General features: G+C 35.9%; 1 pseudogene; it reads right to left on the bottom strand.

Annotated features, from left to right (window-relative positions):
- Window positions 1-4,643: 4,643 nt before the first annotated feature.
- On the bottom strand, window positions 4,644-6,141 carry LOC104810084 (annotated as a pseudogene).
- Window positions 6,142-7,546: the final 1,405 nt, after the last annotated feature.

Here is a 7,546-nt window from a genome sequence, read left to right as displayed (position 1 = left end):
TCTTTCCCTCTTCACGACGCAGCAGCAAAAAGGCAAGAGCTTCGCAAATCGGTTGTGAATCCAGTGTTTGTGGGTCCCATTTAAATGGGCCTTTTGTTATTGGGCCCAAGTGACCCAAAACATTTTGTTCCACATTGATGACACGTCATTTTTTTTAATTTTAGCGTGAAAAATCTCCCCCCAAAAAAATCAAAATTTTGTAACTTCTAAATGCTGAACAAAATAGCCTCAAGATTTGACCCAAATGAAAATAACATCCTCTATTTTGGACCATTTGTATTGATGTAATATCATATTTTTATTTTATAATGCCATTTGTATTGACCCGAATGGCCATTTATATCATAGCCTCATGCTATTTCATATTTTTATTTTATTATGAGAGAATCCTAAAAAAATCTTTACTTTGTCAAAACTGTAATATTTCCGTATTACTATTGTTAGATCCGGCGATATTTGTTACACATAAAAAAAAAATTATCACGTCAACAGTCTACCTCTGTAAAATTATTTTCCAAATTCAGTCTGGATTTGTTGTTCACCATTTTAATTTCGGTTTATATAACCGATAATTTAAAACCGGTCCGAGCAGTAAATTGGGTTTTAATTTAACCCTAGATTGAGAATTTTGTCCCCATTTCGAATGAAACCAGAGAGAAAATCAACTTAGGGTCTCATTCCCCAATTTCTCCGCCAATTTGGATTTTGGAGCTCCGGTTCGCGGACCATTATTCGCCGGGCTGTTTGACAACGTTTTGGGTCTGAAGTCATTTTTTAAAAATAAAAAACGAAATTAAACCGAATTGAATCAAAATATAATATAATAATCGATTGGTGCATATTTTTCCTAAAAGTGAATAACTCTGAGTCAAACAAATATCATAGTAGAACTGAATTGAAAACCGAAATGTCCACCCGTAGTTTTCATATTTGGGAGGTTTGAAACGGTTACATTTGAATTTTCAGAAGAAAAAAAAACTCTAAATTCTAGGTTTTTTAAAAAAATCTCTGTCCGATAATTATTATGGTCCAAATCGTATTGCTTGTTTTTCCGACAATTTATTGGTTATGAAATTGAATGTTAGTGTCTGTTATGCATTTTTGTTTGTGGTGTACATCATATTGTTTCATAATTCTCCTATACCTTCCCCGACAGTTTGGGATGTAAGTGATGTATCCTCATCGCATTTAGTGAGAGTGCATAGTTTGTTAGTATACATATTATATTATTGTATTCTATATTAACATGTGTTTTATTATTATACTATAGTTTTATACCTATAAATACTATACTCTATGGTTACTAATTGTCATTACTATTGCACGTGCAAGGGTTCAAGGTACATAATTTATTGATGTATGTACATGTTTGTGGGTATATGTTTATGTGGTATGGGTTATTGTTTATTGTTATAAGTTCTAGAAATGCAATCATTTATCACATTTTCCTTTTAAGTCCTCAACTAAGATTCAAGGAAAATTCAAATAAATTAAGGATTATGATATGGAAACAAAAGATTGGTTCACGACCATGTATGAATCAGTTAACATTTTATGATTTTATTTAGAAATGTATCACATTTTTGTTTCAAGCAAAATTCAAATAACGGAGTTCAAGTTTTAAGCAAATTCGAAGACAAATCATACAATTTCTCCAAAGCGTCATTCTTTTTCCATTAGTTTTTTTTAAAAAAAGTTTCATTCATGTCTTCGTTTTGGCCACAACACTTTCAATACGTTCAGAAACACCCCTATCGGTGGAGAACAAAACCGACGAGGAGTCAGTGAGGCGGCGGGGAGAAGGAAGGAGGAGGACACTGGTAACACTTGGCGAAGATGCCGAAAGTGTGGACTTGTTTGATGAAATTAGACATGCTTGCCCATCCTCCTATCCCGAATCCAACCACAAGCACCCACACCACCACGAAGCATTCACCACGTACGCTCCCTTCCAGCTCCCGAGAACCCTCAGCGGCTTCTCCGCCGCATTCTGTACGTCGTAAGATCGCAAAAAGTATCAAACTTTGAGCAAAATAGACTGAAAAGACTTACACTTCTAGCGTAATACTCTGGCATGTATCAACATGCATGACATTGCATGCATGGAAGGGCTAGTAAAGATTTTAGGTACCTCACGAGCGGAAGAAGAGCGGAGAAGGGATGATATAAACGTCGATCAATGTCTATTTAAATATGATCATAACGTTCATCTTCGTCGTAATCATCGTCTTTACCAATATCTTCTTCTTCTTCCTCATCCATCAATGTCAAAGTGTTCTCAATAGCTATACTCTTTCCTTTATTTATCCAGGAGGAAAGAGCGGGACCATCTTGTGCATTTGTTGAACTTGAACGCCTAGTATTATAACTCGGATCGTAAGCGCCTGCTATCCTACCAACTTGACTCCACGTGAGGCTATCATCATCATCAAACACAAAATCATCGTCATCTGAGTTGCCTTCCATTCTTCCAAGTAACCATTCACTAATTTATATATTTCTAAATATATAAATATATATCATTTATAATAACTTATATTTAAAAAAATACCTAGAGAGCGTATGCTCCTTGATCTAATGGCCGTAGGTAGACCGAAAAGACCCTCCGCTGATTTATATGTGTCCATTTCTGTTATAATCTTGTCTTCCATTTCAACGGTACGAGATAATCTAGCAATGCATTCAAATACACCCTTCATAACCTCTTCACAATTAGAATCCGGATTACCACAATGGAGACTTGGGTTTAGAAAATAGCCGGCAGCATGCAAAGGTCGGTGAAGTTGGCAGTCTCATCTCTTATCAATATACTCAAATGCTACCTTATATTGCTCATCATCGGAACCAAAATTTGTAGCAATAGCTTCTTTGGCCTTATCCATAGCTCCATACATATAACTCATTGACGGTTTTCTCTCCCCATCAACAATCCTAAGAACCTTAACAAGAGGTGCAGTTAACTTGAGAGAATATAACATATTTCTCCAAAAGAAATCTTGCAAAAGAAATCCTGCCATTTTCTTTCCCCCCGCCTCTTTTGACCATTTTGATCCATTCCACTCTTGTGACGTAATCATCTTTCTCAAATTATTCTTTTGTTTGTGGAACTGTGAAAGAGTTATAAAAGAAGTCGCAAACCTAGTTACCGCGGATCGATGCAGATTCCTTTGATTTGTGAACCGCCTAATCATGTTCACAAGAGGTACATGGTTATATATATAACCATTTATGAACATACACTTCTTTAGTGTAGTTTGTACTTTGGGGATTTTTTCGATATCCTGCAACATTAGATCGATACAATGCGCCACACATGGAGTCCAGAAAAGATGAGGTCGCTTAGCTTCGAGCAATTTTCCTACAAATAAACATAAAAAATATATTGATCAGCATAATCATCATAAATTATAAAAAAAAAAAGTCAATGAAAATTGAGATAAATAATTTTGTATCAGCTTTAACATAATTAGAAGCATTGTCTGTCACCACTTGGATTACATTATCCTCTCCCACTTTCTCGATCATATCATCAAGCAACCGATACAATAAATTGGCATCTTAGACAATCTCTGACACATCCATGGATTTCATAAAAACCGAACCCTTGGGAGAGTTAACAAGGAAATTTATTATATCCTTATTAGCAACCGAATCACGCAATCCATCTGATAAAATTGAGCAACCTTTTTCTTTCCACTCATCCTTGTGCTCATTTAATTGCGTTTCAGTGTCGCTTACCTCTTCTTTGAGAAGAGGAACTTTTAATTCATACATGCTAGGCACCTTCAATCCCGACCCATATTGTCCGATACTTTCACACATCTCTGCAAAACTTGGATAACTAGCTGCATTGAATGGAATTCCAGCATCGTAAAAAAATCTAGCTATTACTCTACAAGTTTTTTGTCGGAGGTTCTTGTCAACAACCTTGTTGATTCCATCCTTTTTTGGGTTACCTGGAGGAGTGACAAACATATCCATTGGACCCTTCATTCTTGGTTTTTTAGGGACAAACTCTTCTTCATCTTCATCCAAACCAGCATCGGATTGAGTTCCAATCGGAATTTTAGGCAACATTTGACTTTCAATCTTCAAAGCTGCCTTTTTCATCATAAAATCCGAGATCTCCGCTCTTATCGGGTCAGGACACGTAGGGCATTTGATCAAATTTCTAAAACCTCCAACTAAATGTTGTTTCAATCGTTGAACTCCTCCCTTGGTAACATTCTGACAAAATCGACACGTAAAATTGTTTCGATTGATAGCATCTTTTGTACCGTATTTATATGCAGGATCCTTCGGAGTGCTCTCTGATTCCATTGTAAAATCCTGTACAAAATTATATAATATTGATCATATAAGTTTTTAATGAGTACACGTTGTTATATGAGTCAAAACTCTTAATCTAAAATAAGCAAACAAAGCGTACAATCTAAAAAAAATAATTTTTCTATGACAGAAAGAACAAAGCTTTAAAGGAATACACGTGTTATGTGTTATATTATATGTCTCGATCTTTCGTGCTCAGCTTTATCTTCGTGCTCATCTTTATCTTCGTGCTCAGATGCAAAAAAAAATACAAAAACCTACCGACAGCAAAACAACGTCGGCGATGACGATTGATAACAAAAAATACAATATTACCTACAAACGACCAAACAGAAAAAAACTCGTAGTCCGCCGGTTCTTTTTTTTCTTTCCTTCTCCCTGTTGAATCTCTGTAGATCTTTGATTTTTCTGGGTTTGCACTGGAGTTCTCGGTCTTATGCAAGCTTCCACTTCCTTTTTTTTGGTTAACTTTCCTTTTTTTTTCATCGATTCTGTTTTTTCCTTTTTATTTCCTAACCTGCCTTTTTCTGCGCCCCTGTAAGATGACGTGCACGCCTCCGCTTCAAATCGCCGCATGTCAGAGGTGCGCCTTAGCCCGCTTCATGTCCGTCGCATTGCCTCTGAGTGGAGATGCGATTCCTCTAGCGCATCTGCGCCTCGACCGCCTAGGCGCGCCCCAGGCGGCTTTTTTCGAACTAAGCTTCAACCTGTTACATACTCAAACAAAAGAAGATGCGTTTTCATTTCAGAAATTGTAATCTTCAATGCTTTCAAGCCCTCGAAATTTTGTTACACGAGCCATGTAAATATATACAGCTGAATACTAAAGGCGGGATACGAAATGGATTACGTTACCTGGCCATGGAGAAGAGCGGCGATGGTGAGGTACCAAGCGGTGTAAGTGGTCATACCGAGGCCGAGGAGAGACCAGATTCTGTAGTTTTCAAATGAAGGGATGAAGACTGTGGTCGCACAGCATGCTCCAAATATGTAAGTCCATGTCCTCTTGTCCAATTTGTCATTTATGTAGTATATGTTACTGTATCCAATGAAACCCTTTTTCATTAACATGTGAAAAAACAATCCCAAGTTACAGAAAGACCAAAAAAAATCGGAAAAAAACTGGGATGAGAACCTTGCACAAGCAATTAACTGGATCACAGCAGCAAAGAGCAGAAACGTGCAGTTGAAGGCTAATCCTGCAGCCTTCCAATATGGACCAAGTAGTCCATCCAACACTTCAAACCACTGCAAATTAAAGACATATAACACAACATTTGCGATAAGATAATGGAATATTATAGTAGAAATTTTTGTAATAATGGCTAAATGAGTTATAAGTGACCTGGATTATAAGGTTTTTGAAGCTAACATTCTCCTTCTCCTTCCTGCTTCTATACTCAAACGTAGAGAACACTGATGACATAAGCAGTCCAGCTCCCCATAATGCCATAGAATATCTGCAGAACCACACCTGATGCCATCCCCATTTGAGAAAATGAATATGGCAATGTCAATAACACCTGTGCAACCTGCATCATTATCACACCCCCCACGTAACCAAGAACACGAGAAAAGCCTAAATTGTTACATGATTTCTGAATCGTTGATGAAAAAATGGAGAGAATTTGGTAAGGAGACCTGATTGGATGCACAGTTGAACCAAGCATCATAAACAGAGCCACCATCCCAAAGAAGCCTCTTCATGCTAAAGACCGAACCACCATCACCAGTTCGATGTTCAGATCTCGCTTCATTCTCTGTCTCGTTAACATTTCCCGCCATCGCTTCTTCTCCTTGCTTCAGTGACATCTAGAAGACCTCTCTGGTGGTTCAGGAGATTAACAAAAAAAACAAAAGATATTTACTCAGGTGGATAAATATAGAGACATCTTATCCACAAGAAAACTCAGAGCAAACACTAGATTCTAGAGTAGTGCATTTGGATTGTGACATATATAGTGTTTACGTTACTTGTAATCGAATTCTCGATCATCAAAGAAGAACGGTCGAGACGTATTTCCAGCCGAGGTTAATCGTTTTACGGGTTATAATAATTTGTTTGCATCAAAAGTTTCAGACTTTGAAAGAAATACTCCAACCCAGAAGTTGAAACAAAACCAACCAAATGATCAACCTTGAGACTCTTGCTGGAAAATGGGTTTGGATTTATATTGATCTCGAGAGGCAAACAAAATGGCATATGCGGATATAGTAAATTAAAACCACCAAAGCTCTATACTTCATTTTTCCTATGTTATATGTAGGTACCAAAAATTATCATATTTTCTTGCACAAAGAAGAGTTTATAATGTTTTTTTACATTATACATTTCAGTTACAGTAATACAATGTTTGATCTTTATCTCAGAGAAATCATCTTTGAAGTATCTATATATGCAAAGTGCTTAAGAAAAATGCATACCGACTTCACAAGAATCTTTATTTACTCAATCAGTATTCGGATCAATGACAGGTTAGACCTGTTTGTATCAGCAATCTAAATTCTTTGCAATCTTTAACCAAGTCTGTATATTCGCACCACGAGTCAATGAACCCGCGAGCCATCTTGGATGGGCCACGGCCAGCCCACTGGCTTAGTAATTTTATTTTTATAAAATATATTTTTTCAATTTACATTTTATCCTAAAAAAATTAAAACCTAATTTATCAACTTGTTTGTCTAGACTTAGGAGTTCGAGACCTGTTATCCGCTCGAACCCATCTGTAAAATTTACGGATTTGGACTTAATTACTCGTTTATCTATTGGGTTTGATCGATCCGACCCAAAAAAGATGTTCAAAAACAGGTTCGGGGTCGACTGACAGATTAATGTTTCAATTATATATATATATATGAATATATAGGTATATATACATGTATATGTATATATATATATATATTACGGAAGGGTTCGTGTTGTAATATATATATATATACATACATATATAGAAAAAAACTTAAAAATTTATATAATATAAAAAATTAAAAATTTATTTCATACTAAATAATATAGGATGTAATATTTTAATATACATTATATTCAAAATTACAATATCATTAATTTCAAATAATTATTCAAATTGAAAAATATAATAATTTAATTATTTAAATACATTTTATTACCACATAAAAACTAAAGATTTTTTTGAATGTTAAAGGCCGAAACCCGATGTGAACCCGAAAAACCTCATAGGGCAGGGCTTCTGTCCTAAGA

Source organism: Tarenaya hassleriana, unplaced genomic scaffold (assembly GCF_000463585.1).
Source record: "Tarenaya hassleriana unplaced genomic scaffold, ASM46358v1 Cleome17, whole genome shotgun sequence".
In the NCBI taxonomy this organism is placed as follows: Eukaryota; Viridiplantae; Streptophyta; class Magnoliopsida; order Brassicales; family Cleomaceae; genus Tarenaya; species Tarenaya hassleriana.
Note: the sequence above shows the minus strand (reverse complement) of the source record. Positions and strands in the feature narration are given on the sequence as shown.